The sequence below is a fragment of the Anastrepha ludens genome, chromosome 3 (genome assembly GCF_028408465.1).
Source record: "Anastrepha ludens isolate Willacy chromosome 3, idAnaLude1.1, whole genome shotgun sequence".
NCBI lineage: Eukaryota > Metazoa > Arthropoda > Insecta > Diptera > Tephritidae > Anastrepha > Anastrepha ludens.
The window spans coordinates 6,597,074-6,618,141 of NC_071499.1; the positions used below are offsets into that span (position 1 = coordinate 6,597,074).

Below are 21,068 nucleotides of genomic sequence, written 5' to 3' on the forward strand. Positions count from 1 at the left end.
AATTTGCAAACATTCGCATCCGAACGATGAATTTGAATAACTTCTAGTTCATCCAACAAAAAAAAACAGCAAAGGCAGCAGTGACTGCGCTTACTCCCCGCAACTAAAGCTGAGAGTGAAGTTGAATTTTTTTAAAGCACAATTCAATACTATTATTAATGATATGTATATGTGTGTATGTTAAAAAAGTTTAAGTTTCGACATGTCTCTGTTTTATGCTCTGTAGTATGTGTGTGTGTGCGTATGCTTTCTCCTCACAGGGGCAAAGCAATCGAGTCAAAAGCACAGTTTTTGCATAATGAAAAATGTAATGCAATTGAAGAGTCGCAAAATATTGCACAAAGTTACTGAAATAGATTTAATAAAAAGCAAAGGTCAAAAGGCCGGCATATTTTTCTTCATTTCATTATGACTTTCCAAAGAAAAAATGCAATATTTGCAGTTTCTAAACTTGACAGTCTGTATGAAATATGACAACAATTTGTCTTGCGCCGATGCTGGAAGCAAATCATGGCTGCAGCAGCATTGAACTTTTCAAATCCTGCATTTTTTAAACATTGTTACGAGGGTCGCCATTTATAGTTTACACCTAAAAAAAAAACAAAGTAAAATAATAATACAAATGGATATATTGTTTTCAAAATATTCTACTTTATATTCAATACACTTCTGCATTTTGTTGAACCAATTTTCGAAGCACTTTTGCCACTCGGAAGTGGAAACCTTCAAAGCAAGCTGTTTTAAGGCGCCAACAGCTTCTACAAGCGTTGAGAAATGTTGGCCTCGCATTTTATTTTTGATGTTCGGGACAAAAAGAAATCGTTAGGTGCCAACTCAGGTAAAACAGATGACTCATTAATTTGATCTTTTGAGTGCTCAAAAACTCGCTTGTGTGAGCCGTTACGTGAGAGAGAGAGAGAGGGCTCGCATTGTCTTAAATGATGCGTAATGATGCGGTGATTAAAAATAAGTAAAAAATTGGCGCGTACGCTCCTAACAGGAGTCTTTGGCCGAGTTTCCCCTCCTATTTGTGGCGTGCGTCTTGATGTTGTTCCAAAAATGGAGGTACCTACAGTTTTAAGCTGACTCCGAACGGCAAATGGGTTTTTATGAGGAGCTTCTTCATGGCAGAAATACAGTCGGAGGGCTACCATTGTCTGCCGAGGGGCGACTGGTTTAGGTTTCTTTGGTGGTACAGTTGCAATATGACCAGATACTCCGAAAAAAAGGCGATCATTTGCTTTGAAATTAACCAATTTTGTTGAATCGAGCTCGACTTGGAACACCCATACTGTCGATTGCTGGGTTTTTTCCGCTTCATATGCATAAATCCAAGATTCGTCACCTGCTACGTCATCATATACCTACTTCAACAACTTAGATGGCACTACGGCCTATGTCAGCTTTTTGCCGGAGCCTGTTGGTGACACCGAGTGCTACCAGGTTTTGCCTCTCGTGATCTCCCCAAAGTAGATTAAGTCTTTCATCCTGTCCGGACTGCCGTGCCGGAGCACTTTCGTTCATTCCCGAGACATGGCCAAGCCAGCGCAGCCGCTGTATTGTAATAAGCTTCACTATGCCTACATCTCGCTATAGCTCGCTCATACAGATCGCTGTTCCATCGGTTACGGTACTCATTCTCGCCTACAAGAAGAGAACCAAAGATTTTTCGGAGAATTTTCCTCTCGAATGCTCCCAGTGCTCTCTTATCAGTTGTACGATGACAAGCTTCTGCGCCATATACGAGGTCGGGGATGACTTGGCTTTTATACAGCGTTGTTTTCGTTTTTCGAGAGACGGCTCTACTTCTTAATTACCTACTGAGCCCAAAGTAACACCTGTTGGCAAGAGTTAATCGTTTAATCTCTAAGCTTACGTCGTTCTGGCTGTTAACACTGGTACCTAGATAAACAAAGTCATTCACCACTTTAAATTCGCGGTTGCCAACAGTGACATATTGTCCAAGATCCGAGGACTCTTTTTATGTTGGCAGTAGGTACTATGTTTTACTCTCAGACTCGAGTACGCTGAACATACGGTTGTTCAGACCGACAATATCACTATCATCAGCACATGCCAATGGCATGACATTTTTGTCGTAGATAGTGCCAAAGCGGTTCGAATCAGCAACACGAATACTTTTTCCAGTAGGAGGTTAAAGAACTCGCACAAAAGGGAATCGCCTTGTCTGAAACCTCGCTTGGTATTGAACGGCTCAGAGAAGTCATTTCCGATCCTGACGCTCAACGTCGTTTTATACAGTCGTATAAGTTTTGCGGGTATACCAAAGTCAGATATAGCGGCATAGAGGCCATTCCTGGTTGTGCTATCGAACGCAGCCTTGAAGTCTATAAAAAGGTGGTGTGTGTCGATTTGTCCTTTGTGGGTTTTCTCCCAGATTTTGCGTATCGTGAAGATCTGGTGAATAGTAGAACAGACCTGATGCAATGGTTCCACGAATGTCCAATAATTCCTCTATCTCGCGATATGACACATGACGAGCTTTTGTTATCAATTGACAACACAACATCGATTGTTTCTGGCACAACAACCGTTCATGGCCGATCTTCACGAAATTCACCATAAAAGGACATGAGCGCGACATTTAAACATATCTTGTGTTGTACTTATTGCATAGAGTCACACTAAACGGCGATTTGAAGATGACAATCTGTACTATAAGTGTCTCTTTGACAGTGTTGAAGATGGAGTCCATCAAGCAAGAAATTCGTCATATTTTACGTTTTTACTACCTTAGAGGTAAGAATGCAACGAAGGCGGCTCCAAAAATGAGTGAAGTTTATTGACCTGATACTGTAACGATTCGCACAGCACAGCGTTGGTTCGATCGATTTCGTTCTGGTGTAGTAGATGTCGAAGATGCACCCCGTACTGGTAGGCCAATCGGTGAGCTGGTCGATTAGTCAGGAACTAGGTGTAGAGCACAAAACCGCTGGATGTTTGGGTGCCACACGTGTTGGCGCAAAAAAATCTCTTGGACCGAATCAATGCTTGCGATTCTCTGCTAAAATGGAAAGAACTTGACCCATTTTCGAAGCAGATGATGACTGGCGATGAAAAGTGGATCACGTACGACAACGCCAAGCGAAAAAGATCGTGGTCGAGAAGCGGCGAGCCGGCTCAAGCCATCGCCAAGCCGGGATCGACCGCCAGGAAGCTTTTGCTGTGTGTTTGGAGGGATTGGAAGGAAATTATCCACTATGAGCTGCTCAACTCATGGCCAGACCCTTAATTCGGTTCACTACTGTGAGCAACTTGCCCGTTTGAAGCAGACGATTGACCAGAATTGGTCAGTAGGAATGTTGTTGTGTTCCACCAGGACAACGCTTGTCCTCACACATCTTTGATGACCCGCCAGAAGCTACGGGAACTCGGATGGGATGTCCTATCGCACCCATCAGATAGTCCGGACCTGGCACCAAGTGACTATCTTCTTCTTCCGGTCCATGCAAAACGCCCTTGGTGATGCCAAGTTGGCCTTAAAAGAGGCTTGCGAAAAATGGTTGTCTGAGTTTTTTTCAAATAAGGAGGGGGGTTTTATAAAGGGGGATAATGAAGTTGCCTTCTAAATGGCAGCAAGTTTGCGAACAAAACGGGGCATATTGGACTTGAATCGGATAATTCTAAGTACGTTAAATAAAGCGCCAAATTTCGATCACAAATACGGCATTTATTGTTCCCCAACCCACCAAACTTTTCGTTAAAAACATTGAGTTACCGCTCATCACTCGTTAAGTTGCCAAGGCGCAAAATATAAAAGGCAACCCTTGTAAAGTCAAATTGCGTAAAGGGTTTAGTTAGAGAGGGAAATATATAAAATATTGAAGATAAATATCATAAACACATACATACATACATACATACATACATACGCAAGGCCATTTGACATCAAATCGTATCGTCGCTTGGTGAAATTTATACATCTTTTTGATAAACTTTTTAGGCGGTTTAAATTATATTTCGTTAGCCCCTAACCAAATTTTGTCTTTGAAAAAAAGTTTTGTATAAATAAAAGAAATTAAATAATAAATTTAAAACAAATTTAGAAATAAATCAATGTTGAAGTAGTGTAAATTTCTTTTCACATAAATTGCTTTTCAAGGTTCTGCTGCTATCTGCACACAATAACGGTATCTCGATTAGATAAAACAGATGCCAATTTTACAACTTTCCTAAGCGAATACGTCAAAGTATAATGAGGAATTTAAGAAATTCGAAGGCTTCTCAAAGAATAGAAAAGTAAATAAAAGGGGATATAGCTCAGTGGTAGAGCATTCGACTGCAGATCGAGAGGTCCCCGGTTCAAACCCGGGTGTCCCCTTAGTCAGTATTTTGCGCACAATAATTAATTCGTAATGCAGCTAAACATAAAAATCATAGAATAATGAAAAAAAGTCATACTGCAAGTTTCCTGTTTAGGCGTACAGCAGCGCGTCTCATAAATATTTAACAGGGACCTTTTTACAATTTATTTGTTGCCCTTTTAATTTTAATAATTTTTATGTGAAAATATATTTCATTTTATAACAAAAACCATTTAGCTCCAACTTGCAAACTTTGTACAAATTTGAAAAAAAAGATTCAACAAATTTTTATCAAAATTGAAAACACTTCTTAATCATAATTTTTTAGAAAAAATTCGCGTACGCAGTTTTATAGCCCATTGAATTTTGAAGTGAAAGTGCAAATTTGAGTTGGCTGAAAAATTGCATTAATTTTTGACAATTTTTTTTTCGCGGCCGTTTTGGGCATTTTCTCCATGCAATGAATACTCGGCATTTTTTATATGGCAGAAAACACGCAACAGCAATAAAAACAATAATCAATCTATTCTAGAACATATAAATATGTATATGCACATAGTTTTACCTCCAAAATTCTCCATAATTTTTATGCTTATTCCACTGTCTTATAGGGAGTGCACCGGCCTTGATTGGCTACCAAGCAACAGTTGCGTCATTCGCAGCTTCTTGCATTGCCAGCGGCATCGATGAGTCATAAAATACTTTGAAGAAAGCAATTAAACTTTTAATTCACCAGCGGTGCTGAATGTTTTGTGCGAAGAGGTTATTAAAGGGGGATATAGCTCAGTGGTAGAGCATTCGACTGCAGATCGAGAGGTCCCCGGTTCAAATCCGGGTGTCCCCTAAGTAAATTTTTTCTCTCCACAAATACCTTTAAGCACCAAAAACATTCGAGGATTGGCAAACACCTGAAGAAATTCTTTTTAGCCTTTAAACGGTACTTTGTTTTTCAACTGTAAGCCTTGAAATCACATGGAGAATATGACATCTTCTATCAACACGTGCTAATTTGCACAATTTAGTCTGAGTACAAAGGTGAGTTCCACTCTCACTCGAACAAAAAACGCACTTTAGAAGACCCTCATCATGTCTGTCCTATTATCTACACAAACTCCTAACAGTATTCGAGGGAGTCATACCTTACTAATGGTTAGGAATAATTCATCCTTGAAAGTTTTCTATGCGTAGGAAAAGAATAAGACCTACTCTGCGTTGGAACGGTCAAGTGCAGACGGGCTTGCCTATTTTTGGTGTTTCTGTTGTTGTTGTTGTAACAGTTCATCAAGCTTTGCTAGTAGGGTGCAGTCACTGGTTGTCAGCGTCTATCTCTTCTAACGGTAGGCCCAGGAAACATGGACATTTAGACGGGTTGTGTCCTAAGAGAGAGGAGCGCTAGGTGAATGGGTGTAAAGAGGCATGTGTGACTTTGGAAAGGGTACCTTTACATGCCGGACATATGTTGGGTTTGTCGGTATCGATTCTGCATAGTTAGAAGTTTAATCTACGGCAATATCCTAGAATAGGTCAAGTTACATTTACACAAACGTGAAAAATGACGAAGCATTTATCAAATTCATGAAAGATATGTTCAATTTCGATTGTGCATCAGACGTTAATAAGTCAACAACACTAAGAGGCACCATCATCAATTTGCCTTTTTCAAGACACTTTACACTCGAAACACTCCCTTTCATTTCCTACTTTTCCTATTATCTCCTATTATCAACAGAGAAATGGTTCATTACCATGTACACAGGAAGAAGGCATATACAAGTAGGAGAGAGCCAGATGTCGAACGTTGCCGAACGCGAAGGCCGATTGTGCCTCTTTGTCGTTCGTTCCGTGCTATCGCTCGCAGTTCAAGCAAGGTAACGACGCATGAGCAGCCGGCTACATCGAATTATAAGAGGTTATCACGTCCAAAAATCCCAATAACTCATTAGCCAGATGCTATTTTTTATTTACAAGAATTACCTGCCTATTTATAATCCGACAGAACTTTCCCTCCAACCCAATAGTCTACCATTCCATCCACTCTGCGGGCATTCAACATCAAAAGACATTATGTTACTTCAACGGAAACATTTCCTCACTATGAAGATGTTGCTCTGACGACATGAAACTTTCTAATTATGAATTAAATTCATCATTGTTTAGTTTTCCTTTATACAAAAGCCGAAACAAATAACACATCTACAAATAAATATTCTTCCAATTAGAATTAGCAATTGATGCAATTGGTTTATATTCTCTAATTCATCAAACAATTAGAATGAGTTCAACTAATTCCAATTAGATAATTGAAATTTTTATTCCAATGGTAAAACTAATTGCAATTAGTTGCCATTAGTAAAAAAAAATTGGTTTACCTTTACAATTAGAAATCTAATTGACTTCTGCTAATGCAATTAGATATTTAATTAGCTCGAATTAGAATTAATTATTTTGATAAAAGTAAATTTTTTGCAGAGAATTATTAAAGTGAACGAATAATGATGTAACTTACGAAAAAAAATGGCGCATAAAAGCTAACGAAAGCAAATCGACGCAGATAACATTCACTCTTCGAAATGGCTCATGTCCTGCCGTATCTCTTAACAGCGTTCCAATACCACAAACAGATAATGCCAAATATTTAGGTATTCTATTAGACCGGCGTCTTACTTGGCGATCGCATATATTTTTAAAGCGAAAGCAACTTGGACTGAAATTGCGATCACTACACTGGTTAATCGGCTACAATTCAGCACTTACACTAGACAATAAGGTGCTTATCTACAAAGCTATTCTGAAACCGATATGGACGTATGGCGTTCAATTATGGGGCTCAGCAGCAAAATCAAATCTAGAAATCATGCAAAGATTTCAGTCAAAGGTGCTCCGCATGTGTGCCAATGCGCCATGGTTTGTACGAAACGAGATATTGCACCGTGACCTAAAAGTTACGACAGTTTTCGAAGAAATAAACAACCTCAGCCAGAGATACAACAACCGACTTGCCACTCATCCGAATAATCGAGCAAATAACCTTTCCAAGATAAGCTACTCCTCAAGATTAAAAAAATGTCAGCCTAACGATTTAATGCAAAGATTTAAACCGTAATATACGTAAATGCAAAAGTTGTAAAATTGTATAATATATGTATATGTTATATGTTGTTCATTATTAAGTAACGAATTCCACTGGGAATTCTTACTCTAAGCTATTCTTATTTAAATTGTAGGTAAAAATAGTACTTATTGTTATTGTTATGACAGATTGTATGGAATAAATGGAGTTCGAAAAAAAAAAAAAAAAAAACTTACGAAAATCATAAATGTGAGGGTTCGTATACTGAATCGACCTTTTATGATTTCAGTGATGGTAGTAAGTTCTGCATAAGTAACACATATACATATGTATATGGTATTTTTAGTAAATCTGATTACATTTTTGCAGAAGGAAGTACTGCTCCATTGTCAAAATTGACAGAGGAGGGTGAAAGCATGCATTTTATTTCGAATATGATGCATCAATATTTCAATTATGATGATAAAACTTCCAATATATGGTCCAAATATCCCACATTAAAGGACATAGCACTTTCTTGCAACACGCCGCTTACGTCGTCAGGCCCTGTGGAGCGACTATTTTCCTTTGCGGGCATTATTAATAGTCCAAGGCGGAGTCGCTTGACTGACTTTTCTTTTGAAAAGCTCGTATTGCTGAAAGCAAATATACCCAGTCATTCTAGTTAATAAACAGTTAGTACATACGTTAAATAGATGTTCATGTATGTAATATACGTAGTACATATTATGTACACAAGTAATATATATATGTATGTGTGAAATTCATATTATGAATATTTCAGTTTTTTTTTGTTTTTCAAAATATCAAAAAAATTGATTCTAATTCGTGCTAATTGAATATCTAATTGCATTAGCAGAAATCAATTAGATTTCTAATTGTAAAGGGAAACCAATTTTTTTTGCTAATGGCAACTAGTTGCAATTAGTTTTACCATTGGAATAAAAATTTCAATTATCTAATGGGAATTAGTTGAACTAAGCCTAATTGTTTAATGAATTAGAGAATTTCACAAAAGAAGGTTAATTAGCAATCATTGGCATTATCTAATCATTATTTAACATCTCTGGTGTGCAGATATGAACATATGTACGTATGTACATATGTAAGCCCCTGCATCGTAACCTCAGTCAAGGCACAATACTTATCACATTGTGGAAAAGGCTTGCACAGCATGTAATATGAGGAGACGCATTACTCTCAGCTGATTACACACACACACATATATGCCCGGCATTCAACTGTGCTTCGAGTCTGTTCCGCCTTTAAAACGGTTTCAGAAGAGGCAGCGCTGGTTATCGCTGGAATGTATCCAATAGATATATTGGCAAACGAAGCTGCAGTATTGGCCGAAAGTGAAACGCAACGCATCGTAGCACGGGAAACTAGCACCCAAACTTGGCAGCAAAAATGGAATACCACAACGAAGGGCCGCTGGACACATCGCTGCATTCCAGACTTGCGAAGCTGGATTGGAAGAAAACACGGAGAAGTGGATTTCTATCTGACGCAATTTTTAACCGGGCATGGATGCTTCAAAGCATACCTCTTTCGGTTCAAACATGAATCGGATCCCACTTGCGATCACTGTGGCGAAAACGCGATAGAAGACGTTCACCACGTATTCTTCGAATGCAAGCGTTTTTATGGATATAGATCAAAGCTTCGGCGAATATTTGGAGGAAACTACGACCCAGATACATTCGTGCAATCCATGCTACAAAACAAGGAAAAACGGACGCCAGCATGCGATGTCATAGCAGAGACCATGAAAAAACTAAGGACCCTCGAGAGAATACGACGAAGGACCGGCGACTAACTCGCCCTTCCCCCCCCACGATGTAATACCTGGCGGTTGTCCCGTGGGGTGCGGAGTTTCGACGAAACAACAGGCTTGTCCTGGTTTCAAAGGGCCACTTGAGGGTAGCGCGCTACCACAACGCCCATAAAAAAAAAAAAAAAAAAAAAAACTGTGCTTTGTGTATTTCGACAAGTAAAGCCACTAGCAAACGCGTGTCATTTGTTAAACAATTAAAAGTAGTGCCGAATGCACTTAACTATACTGCGAACACATATGAGGGACATAGAATTCAATATTTTTTATCATAGTTTTTATTTGAGACTCACGATTATGTTTACAATTTAAAGACAAGAAGTTGTCACCTGCTTCTCAGTTCCGTCACTAAAATACAATTAATCGAACATACCTATCAGCTCTTGCGTTACCATAATTTTCTTGTTTGGGATTTTTTCTATTTTTTTATGGACTTATATGGTTTATTATTTACTTCTACATATTTGGAAAATATAACAAAGCCTCTGGTTTTGATTTTAATTTAATAAATAAATTATTTTATTTATACTTAAATAAATAAATTATTAAATTAAATAAATAAATTAAAATAAATAAATTAAAAAAAAAAACGAAAATATATCCATGTACATACATATCTTGAAACATTTATATCGCACTTGTTACGTTAAAGCGTAACAACTCAAAATTTCCAAATTTTAGTTTTTTGCAAGAAAACAATGTACAGTGGTCATCTCTACCCACTGTAAAAATCGTTCAGTGGTTTGTCTAGTCTTTCGTTAAAAACCCCGTTATGACTCTCTCTTTGTTTTCAGAATGACTTCTTTTGTCTCAACTAAAGAGTTACATTTTTAGTTGTCTCCAAGTGTTTGGACAAATTTGTGTCACATAAAGTGTTACATTTGGAATTGTGCCTGTTTACAACCAAACGGTTTGTTTAAGTTACGTGTTATTTTTTCAGTTAAACAGAGACAACTCAAAATAACACCACTAAGTGTATAAAAAAAAATTCAGGAAAAGAGTAACAACTCAAAAATTTGTTATTTTAGCGCAACTACTAAACAAATAAGAATGAAACAACCGTTATATTGTTTTTAATATTTTTGTGCAATTACATATTTTTTCCTTGTAATATATTATTAATATTTACGGAAACAGTTTTTCGTTTCTACTGAAAATGTTCAGATTTTGAGTTGATACGCTTTAACGTAACAAGTGCGATATGTATATAAAAAATGCATTGAAATTTTCAGGCAATCGCTCTCACTTTTCCACCTGGTGGTGGTGTATTTAATTTCACCAGAAGCAAAGTTAGGCAAAAGCAAAAACAAATGCAAAAGGAAATAAATGCAAAACCACAACACTTGAAAAGAAATAGAACATTCACCATGCAAAAGTGATTTTGTTGAAATACGAACTTGGGACCAATTATTGAGCGTGGGGATATAGCTCAGTGGTAGAGCATTCGACTGCAGATCGAGAGGTCCCCGGTTCAAACCCGGGTGTCCCCTGAGTAGAATTTTTGCACTTTAGAACTGTTCTTTTTTCATGAATTTTTTACTTATTTATTTTTTTTACTTATTTATTTTTTTTTTTTTTTTATTTATTTATTTATATGAAATGTAATTATAAATGATTGCATTACATAAGTAACTAACAGCTGCGGCTATCGGCCTGCTTTCATAAATTATTTTACTCTCATGGAATGTAAAAATTATTTTGATTTCACAATCATTAACAATTTGGTTTTCGGTCAATAATTACGATGATAGCCAATTTATGGATTCCATTTCGTTTTAATGAAATTTTTCGGGTATATGTAGAAAAAATCGTAAGTCGAAAATGCGAGAGCTAATAAAGACGCTTTGGGAACAATTAAAACATAGTAATAGTAAACGCAGCTAAACGAAACTAAATGAAGCAGAAATAATAGATAGGAAAAGTTTAACTCACAATTTTTTTTTTTAGATTTGCACAGATGTAAATAAGAACGAAAGACTCATAAAGTGATTAAAAATATCGCTCTTTCAAAGATTTTCGTGGCAAGCAGAATTTTTTAAGCAGTAGGTAAAACCGAAATGATACTCATATAATGAGACAGTCTTAAAAACCCACGTACACAAAACCACATTACGGCAACTACGAGGTTGGCTATTTAGATAACTGACCTTGGGCACTTGCGGTATTGTCAAGCACCATCTGAAGCTCCCAGTGGAAAGTTTGACATATTTTACCATAAATGCTTTCAGAACGTTTTGATGTGTGAGTCACATTAGTGTTGTTTACAATGGCTTTAAAAATTCATCTCTTCACAAACAAAACTGGCGACATTCCTGGAAGAATTGCGTGTACATTCGCCATTTTAAATAATTAAAATAAAAAAAAAAAATTTATATTATTTGTATAAATAAACTGTATATCATTTTAAATAATTTTAATGAAATCAGGGAAAATATGGCCGTTTAAAGGTATCTGTTCCCTTAAGGAGGGGTAGTCAGAGGCCCGAAAAAATTATGATTTTCAATAATTTTTTTTGCTAATCAGTTCATTTTTTTACAAAAATAAAAACATAGCAGGATGTATGATGCATGGTAGCATTTTCAACTTGACTTTAGCAAAATTTCAAAAAAAAAATTAATTAATAATTGTGAAAGTTATCGCTGTTTGTGTGGAGCTCGTTTTCCAGAAGTCGCTTGCGGTGAGCATCACAAGTCCTTGAGAGGAATTTGTTTTATTAATAAATAATCTTATGCCTGATCGAACCTTTTCTTTCTTTTGAAAACTAACAATTTTGCGGTCTCTGGAAATGTTTTTCAGATCTTCGAGAAAAAACCAACAATTAATTGTTTAAAAAAATTGAAATTTTTGAAAAAAAAAATCCTTCGATCAGGCACGAGTTTTTTGTGGTGTTTAAAACCACCACACATTTTATTAAAATCTACCGAGCGGCTTTTAAGTTACATTAATCACCAGTTGAAAAAACATAGTTTTAAGAAAAACGCATTTAAAGTTTTGCTATCGAACCGAAGTGCCCGAGCGCCCTTCGTTAATTGTTGAATAGCTCAAAAAGTATTAGTCGAATTCACTTCAAATTTTCACACATTTTTTTAAGATATTACACTTTAAGAGAATGCTAAAAAAAGTCCAATTTTTTGAAAATTCTGACTACCCATATCCCCTTAAAAATTTATTTCACGCCTGCACATTTTAACTCATTGAATATATTATACAAAATACATTATTAAACGGCGAAAGCAAAATCTACCGAATCTCAGAGACTTTTCCTGAGACTATTGTAACTTAAACGCTCTGTACCTACGTGGAAAAATCTCACTCTATTTGCTCTATTAGATTGAAGAAAAATGCATTAAATATTGAAAATCGCGTTGAAAGAAAAAAAAAAATTGTGTAAAAAAAGATTTGTTTCTTTTTAACTCGTGTTAAATCAAATCAATTTTCCTTTTTTACTCCGCATTCACTTAACCACATTAAATCTTCCTTTTTTACATGTTTTAATAATTTTTTTGGTTTTTGATGAAATGGTACGCTTAGTTCTGTTTTTAAATTTTAAAAAATTTTATTTTTTTATTTTTATTTTTTATTTTAATTTTTTTTTATAATTTTTTTATTCCTTTGATTTTTTGTTTTTTTTTGTTTTTTGTTTTTTGTTTTTGCTTAACTGGCACACTTGTTCATTTTCAATCGAAATAAGTCTGATTTTGCTTTTAATAGCTAAACATTCTGAAGTTCGTAGCAAAAATCAATCATTCGTGTGCCCGAATTAAGAGCCTACGAATCAATTCAAACGACTTGAATAGCGTGAACTTCCACATTTTAAGCGAAACACGCACATTTTACAATTATATGGGATACTCTGAGCTTAGAAATTCGAACATTTCATGTAATTCTCTATTTGGAATATGTAAGCATTCATATATAACAACAATAAACAATACACAATAACAGTATTGCAAATTGTTTATCTCATGGGGTTTTCAGGCATTGTTCACTCTTTAGAGCAGTCAATGCAAAATTAAGTGTTCACATTATCGCGCGAGCACTGTATGTGTGGGAGTTGTGTTTAACAGGGTATATAATCCTATTAAGAGCTGTTTTATATGCATTTTGAGACGCGACAGTGAACTGGGGATATAGCTCAGTGGTAGAGCATTCGACTGCAGATCGAGAGGTCCCCGGTTCAAACCCGGGTGTCCCCTAAGTAAATTTTCTGCTAATTTTTGTATTTTAAATTTTTGATAATTTAAAATTATTTTTTTTTAAATTAGTAACCCTTAACGGTCCAGGAGTATTTCCAGTTTACTTGCAGGGTATTCATTTATAAGCAAACTCTCTTTTATTACTACATCGCGCTTTTTTGAGTATTTCTACTGTGATGTAAAGCAACACAAAAGTATGTTTTCTTATCTTCTATAGTATTATTTTAAAACATGGCGCTTATTCTGACTAAACTACAACACGTACAGATATGAAATATATATCAAAAGAAAGGTTTTGATGAGCATATTTCCGGAAAATTATAAAAAGTAAAATTGGTTAATTTGTTCATGAAATATTTGCGTGTAAAGGTATCAAAATTTTCATATTGATAACAGCGATGTCTATGCAAAGCGGGTTGACACACAAATATACGCATATATGTATGTATTGTATATGAGTACGTTTGCTTTGTTTAGCTCCCTTTCTAATGAGCACAGCATTGTATACATTTGGATTCTCAATAATTGTTTTGCTTTGTTATCCTTACTAATAAATACATATGTATTCATGAACATAGTCCCAACGGGTGCTGCGAATTTTTTTCAGAATTTTGTTGTGATGGCAATAATCTTCTTCTTCTATCTTCTTCTATAGTATTATCTATAGTTCTATTTTAAAACATGGCGCTTACGAGCCATATTATGTCCAAAAAATGATCAATGTGCCATCATAAACTCGAGTATAGTCGATATGCTACCTGGTCAAGAGCGCACATATCTCAGCGCTGATACGATTGTTTCACAAGATTCACAAGATCAGGTAAGATTCCCTGTGGAATTTTTACACTCCCTCAATTTTAGTGGAACTCCGCCGCATAAGCTTCAATTGAAAATTGGAATAGTGATAATGTTGATTCGCAATTTAAGCCCAGCAGAAGGATTGGTGAATGGCACACGACTTATCATAAAAGAAATGCATCCGAATTGCTTGCACGCGGAAGTATTATGCGGAGAGGCTCAGGGAAGGCGATTTCTATTGCCTCGTATAAAATTGCAGCCACACTTCCTTTTACGTTGAAGCGCCGCCAATTTCCAATTATAATAGCCTTCGACATAACAATAAACAAGGCCCAGGGGCAAACATTATCAAGGGTGGGGCTTCATTTAAAGGAGGATTGCTTTGCCCACGGCCAACTTTATGTTGCGTTAAGCCGGGTTAGATCCTGGGAAAATATACGAGTTCAAATGGGCAATAACGAAAACTTGACGGTGAATGTAGTTTATAATGAAGTAATTTAAAAAAGAAAATTACTGATTTAACTGAAAATTTTTTTAAAAATGTTATAGGTATGCATAAGTTTTTACATAGGTATTACATATGAATAAAAATATACTCTTTTCTAATCATCATAACTTTTAATATATAAAAGTGTCACATATGCTGTTTACTTTCCGTGGGGAAAAAGCTCACCCGATTTTCGGGGGTTACATACTAGTTTTTATTTAATGTAAATAAACACAGAATACCATTTGTCTTGTCACCCTTTTCAATGGCATGAAATAGAAAAATTATATAAATATTTGGCTTTATTTACACGGACTTTTTTTGGAACGCCTTTTTTTTTGCTTAATTAGGAACAATTAAGCGATTTTGATCATAAAATCAACTTTTTAAGCCACGTTCGATCTGCTTCCGCCAAAACGCGCAAAGTGAGGAATACGTGTGCATATTTGCCTTCATATTCACTAAAAGGGAAATACAGTCATGTAGAATAATTGTTTTTATTGTAGTAAGTGTATGTGTGCGTCCTTTGAACAGTTTATTTGCATTTATTTATTTTTATTTTATTTTCTTTTTTTCCTTTTGTGTTAATTAAACGCTAATGCATACATATATTGGACAAAAAATGTTATTAAAACCTTTAAAAATCCAAAATTCACAAAAAGCAAACTGGGCTCAACCGGGATTTGAACCCGGGACCTCTCGCACCCAAAGCGAGAATCATACCCCTAGACCATTGAGCCGTACAACATGTTAACTGAAACTTTTGCTCTTTAAGCAGCGTACATGCGCAATATGATATTGCTCAAATTCAACAAATTCACCACGAACACGTGAACTCAACTCTATTCAAGCGTTGCCACGGCGCTACAAGGTAGAAAGATATGCGTGCACACCACAATGTAGAAAATATAAGGCAAAAAAGGCGCCATTCCAGTACTGCTACTTTGTACTTGGTGAATTTAACAGAATCGGCTGTTTTGAGTGACGTCCGCACAGCAAATAAGAAAATATTTGTGTGCAAAGTTACTTGTTTCTACGCCAATCAATGAATATTGTGATTTTTAAACGAAGCAAAGTAATAAAAAGTGTTATACTTTGAAAGCTTCATAAAGCAGTTTTTTCCTTGGTTTTGAGTTGTAATCGATGCATTTTTAAACTAACCTTGCTTTTCAGTTGCTTCCCCTTATTCTGTCTATTTTTTCGGTTGTTTTGCTTCTGCGCTGTTGTCACTACCTGGGATGGCGCAATCTTGTATGCTATCATTCTTGCGTCACATACCACAAACATTGATTAGGAATAAATAAATAAATAAAATTAGCGATGATAAAGGCGGCCTACAGACTCAAGTTAAACGGAGTCTAGGGAAACAAAGAAAACACTGGCCACTCTCAGATATGCCACCAGTTCTGGGAGCGGTGCGCACTGTTCTCGATGCCAGTGGACAATCGGGTGCCTTACGTTGGCTTCGGTAGCAAATATGATGTTTTGATAGAAATCAATGGTTAAGTTCTGATAACCTATTAACGATATTTCAGTACTTTCTACACCGATAGATCCAAACCAGTGACGGTAGCGGATCGTTCCCACGACACTCGGTTCTACTTAACTGGAACGACCCGGATTTATATCCGGCCAAGGACTGTCACTTTAGCAGCATTCCTAGTATATGCACGCGGAATGTTTATGCTGCTACAACAACAACAACAACGGTAGCGGATCTGTATGTTACTTTTTAGGTGCCAATTCTGTATCGATTTAACTATGGACTGACGACTTCATCAGGTCTGCCCATAGAAAACGTTGGTCTGAGTTGGGCTTCTGCAGAGTAGCCCCCAAGTGCTTTGTGAAAGAACCAAACAGGAATAGCGACCTTTCTCCTAAAAACTTGGTTGTGCGGCACTTTCTAAATCAGTCTTAGGCTTTTGAAACTCTTAAGATTCATCAATGAATCCAAAAAATCTGCGGAAAAGTGACCTCAAACCAATTTACCATCCATAACCAACCAAATAGTTTTCTCATCAAAATAAGCTCACAGCTTAAATGATGCAGTGTATTTTGTGAAATGCATTTTTTTCTGTTTAGCTCTTAAGTCATTCTCAAAAATTTTTTGTTAAGAAACCTTGAAAAAATGAAAATTTTTTTAAAATCGGAAAACGGACCCTACTTAAAAAAAGGAAGACATTTTTCGTCATTATGAAGAGAGCAAAAGCCAACGAAAAATCGCAGAAATTCTTGCTATTAGTTCCTCAACTGTCCAGCACATTAGGACACATAAGGACAGATCTGCGCCAAATAAAATATTTAATGATGCAGAAAAGAGGTGGATTGTTTGCAAAGTTAAAGAAAAAACCGATTTAAGCGCTCCAAAATTAACGAACGAAGTAGCAAAATATTCAACCCTGACACTGTTCGTAGAGTTCTGCGCGCAGAAAATTTTCATGGAAGGACTGCCGAAATAAGCCGTTGATTAATGCTCGTAATAGAAAACAAAGAATAGAGTTTTGAAGACAACATTTGAACAAAGCAAATTTAACCTTTTCAGGTCTGATGGGAAGTCCTGCGTTTGGAGAAAACCAAACAACGCGCTTCAACCATGTAATTTGCGCTCAACAGTTAAACACGGAGGGGGCAGTGTGATGGTATGGGGTTGCATGTCCTATTCTGGCGTCGGAAATTTAACATTTATCGAAGGAAATATGAATAAAGAGATGTATCTGGCTCTGTTAAAAGATAAGTCAGTACAAAGTGCGCATAAAATGGGCATTATGGATACGTTTATGTTCTGCCAAGGCAATGAGTCCAAGCATACGTCTGGTATTATAAAAACTTGGCTTATCTGGAGCTGTCCACATGTAGTACAGACACCTGCACAGAGTCGAGATCTCAACGTTGTTGAGAATTTGTGTTCAGTGCTGGAAAATAAAATAAGAAACTACAATATTTCTAATGCTTCTGATCTGAAACGGGCACTACAGGACGAATGGGATAAAACGAGTTCCGATTAAACAGCAAAACTTGTAGAATCTATGAATTCCCGATTAAAAGCCGTTCTGAATCAAAAGGGATGCCCCACTAAGTATTAGCCGTAATCATGAAATCGAAATATTAATGTGTTTATTTTTTTTTTGAATACTTTTAATTTAGTGCATCATTTAAGCGGTGGCCTCAAAACTGTAACTGAATTATTTTAATTTGCCATATCTTTCTTATAAAGAAACATTTTTTGTTATAAAACATGTTATTTAACAAAAACAAAAATATAAATTTTTTTTCTGTAATGGAAATACCATAAATTATATTTGATATTTTAATAAATTTTGGCTGCATTAAATGAGCTGTGAGTCACTGTATATTCTTATTTCTGACTTTAACGAAACATTGAGTCAAAATTTGTCTATTTTTTTATACACTTGAAAATGTTCGATTCGGTTTCGACCGCATATTCAATTCAGTACAGTTCCGCCTCGGCCTCAAAAGTGATGTTCTGTCATTTTCTTTTAATATCTACCCACCCATTACACTATTTTTAGCTGCTGTTGTTTTGTATTATTACCTTTAGCACCAATTTGGGCCTTCTCTTAAACATTCGTGGTAGTTTGAATTAATTCCTAATAATCTTGCTGCATTATTAGTATTATTTTCCATATTTTTTCTTTTTCAGTCTCTTCCAATTGGAAAACCTCGCTAACAATAACCTATCCGAGGCAGCCATTTTTACAGCTTTTTAATTTCAATTAGAAAAACAATTATGACACAATTTCTTACATATAGCTTTGTGAATTTCTGGAATTTAGAATTTTTTTATAATTATTAATAACTTGTTATATGACTGTAAATGATATAAAAAATAGGGAAACTTATTTCACAGATATTGTTTTTTTTCCTTTGGGCAAGGCAATAAAGTTATATACTAAGTTTCAGTCTTTCTAGTGTTAAAGTCCAATGCACACACAAATTAATAAAAATTCAAACGAAAAGGAAAAATAAAACATACTCTACGTATATGTATGGAGATGCGGGGCATCGATCCCCGTACCTCTCACATGCTAAGCGAGCGCTCTACCATCTGAGCTACATCCCCTGTTATACTCATAGCGTCCAATGTCTAATACGTCAGCAACAGTTCGGTACTGTTACGGAGTCACATATACGAATAACGATTACACTTACCGAAGCAAGTACAGCGCATATACGAGTGAAGAATATTCTTTTTGCTGTTATTATTGCTGTTATTGTTAATATAGATAAATACATACATACTACGCACATGCTTAGGACCCACCACTACTCTTTGGTATAAAATCATTTGCGTATCAATTTGGCACATTGTATTTGTATTTATTCACCTTCGTTTGCGTACTTAATATTTAGTTATTTTTGTTTCTTTCAACAAGTTTACTTTAGTGTTTGTATGTAGCGAAATATTGCGTAGAGTAAGCACAAACAACTAAACATAAATTATTGCGCTTGAGTAGACCTTTAACCCAAATATAATTGTGTGGGGATATAGCTCAGTGGTAGAGCATTCGACTGCAGATCGAGAGGTCCCCGGTTCAAACCCGGGTGTCCCCTGAGTAGAATTTTTGCACTTTAGAACTGTTCTTTTTTCATGAATTTTTTACTTATTTATTTTTTTTACTTATTTATTTTTTTTTTTTTTTTATTTATTTATTTATATGAAATGTAATTATAAATGATTGCATTACATAAGTAACTAACAGCTGCGGCTATCGGCCTGCTTTCATAAATTATTTTACTCTCATGGAATGTAAAAATTATTTTGATTTCACAATCATTAACAATTTGGTTTTCGGTCAATAATTACGATGATAGCCAATTTATGGATTCCATTTCGTTTTAATGAAATTTTTCGGGTATATGTAGAAAAAATCGTAAGTCGAAAATGCGAGAGCTAATAAAGACGCTTTGGGAACAATTAAAACATAGTAATAGTAAACGCAGCTAAACGAAACTAAATGAAGCAGAAATAATAGATAGGAAAAGTTTAACTCACAATTTTTTTTTTTAGATTTGCACAGATGTAAATAAGAACGAAAGACTCATAAAGTGATTAAAAATATCGCTCTTTCAAAGATTTTCGTGGCAAGCAGAATTTTTTAAGCAGTAGGTAAAACCGAAATGATACTCATATAATGAGACAGTCTTAAAAACCCACGTACACAAAACCACATTACGGCAACTACGAGGTTGGCTATTTAGATAACTGACCTTGGGCACTTGCGGTATTGTCAAGCACCATCTGAAGCTCCCAGTGGAAAGTTTGACATATTTTACCATAAATGCTTTCAGAACGTTTTGATGTGTGAGTCACATTAGTGTTGTTTACAATGGCTTTAAAAATTCATCTCTTCACAAACAAAACTGGCGACATTCCTGGAAGAATTGCGTGTACATTCGCCATTTTAAATAATTAAAATAAAAAAAAAAAATTTATATTATTTGTATAAATAAACTGTATATCATTTTAAATAATTTTAATGAAATCAGGGAAAATATGGCCGTTTAAAGGTATCTGTTCCCTTAAGGAGGGGTAGTCAGAGGCCCGAAAAAATTATGATTTTCAATAATTTTTTTTGCTAATCAGTTCATTTTTTTACAAAAATAAAAACATAGCAGGATGTATGATGCATGGTAGCATTTTCAACTTGACTTTAGCAAAATTTCAAAAAAAAAATTAATTAATAATTGTGAAAGTTATCGCTGTTTGTGTGGAGCTCGTTTTCCAGAAGTCGCTTGCGGTGAGCATCACAAGTCCTTGAGAGGAATTTGTTTTATTAATAAATAATCTTATGCCTGATCGAACCTTTTCTTTCTTTTGAAAACTAACAATTTTGCGGTCTCTGGAAATGTTTTTCAGATCTTCGAGAAAAAACCAACAATTAATTGTTTAAAAAAATTGAAATTTTTGAAAAAAAAAATCCTTCGATCAGGCACGAGTTTTTTGTGGTGTTTAAAACCACCACACATTTTATTAAAATCTACCGAGCGGCTTTTAAGTTACATTAATCACCAGTTGAAAAAACATAGTTTTAAGAAAAACGCATTTAAAGTTTTGCTATCGAACCGAAGTGCCCGAGCGCCCTTCGTTAATTGTTGAATAGCTCAAAAAGTATTAGTCGAATTCACTTCAAATTTTCACACATTTTTTTAAGATATTACACTTTAAGAGAATGCTAAAAAAAGTCCAATTTTTTGAAAATTCTGACTACCCATATCCCCTTAAAAATTTATTTCACGCCTGCACATTTTAACTCATTGAATATATTATACAAAATACATTATTAAACGGCGAAAGCAAAATCTACCGAATCTCAGAGACTTTTCCTGAGACTATTGT

The 21,068-nt window shown here is 35.5% G+C and overlaps 7 non-coding genes across 7 annotated transcripts; 5 read left to right on the top strand and 2 right to left on the bottom strand.

Annotated features, from left to right (window-relative positions):
* The first annotated feature begins 4,270 nt into the window (after window positions 1-4,270).
* Trnac-gca (transfer RNA cysteine (anticodon GCA)) lies at window positions 4,271-4,342 on the top strand. Its single transcript has one exon. It is a non-coding gene; the product is annotated as a tRNA-Cys (tRNA).
* A 755-nt stretch (window positions 4,343-5,097) lies between these two features.
* Trnac-gca (transfer RNA cysteine (anticodon GCA)) lies at window positions 5,098-5,169 on the top strand. Its single transcript has one exon. It is a non-coding gene; the product is annotated as a tRNA-Cys (tRNA).
* A 5,478-nt stretch (window positions 5,170-10,647) lies between these two features.
* On the top strand, window positions 10,648-10,719 carry Trnac-gca (transfer RNA cysteine (anticodon GCA)). Its single transcript has one exon. It is a non-coding gene; the product is annotated as a tRNA-Cys (tRNA).
* Window positions 10,720-13,353: 2,634 nt separating this feature from the next.
* Window positions 13,354-13,425, top strand: Trnac-gca (transfer RNA cysteine (anticodon GCA)). The gene has a single exon. It is a non-coding gene; the product is annotated as a tRNA-Cys (tRNA).
* Window positions 13,426-15,378: 1,953 nt separating this feature from the next.
* Window positions 15,379-15,450, bottom strand: Trnap-ugg (transfer RNA proline (anticodon UGG)). The gene has a single exon. It is a non-coding gene; the product is annotated as a tRNA-Pro (tRNA).
* A 3,268-nt stretch (window positions 15,451-18,718) lies between these two features.
* Trnaa-agc (transfer RNA alanine (anticodon AGC)) lies at window positions 18,719-18,791 on the bottom strand. The gene has a single exon. It is a non-coding gene; the product is annotated as a tRNA-Ala (tRNA).
* Window positions 18,792-19,210: 419 nt separating this feature from the next.
* Trnac-gca (transfer RNA cysteine (anticodon GCA)) lies at window positions 19,211-19,282 on the top strand. The gene has a single exon. It is a non-coding gene; the product is annotated as a tRNA-Cys (tRNA).
* The last annotated feature ends 1,786 nt before the right edge of the window (window positions 19,283-21,068 follow it).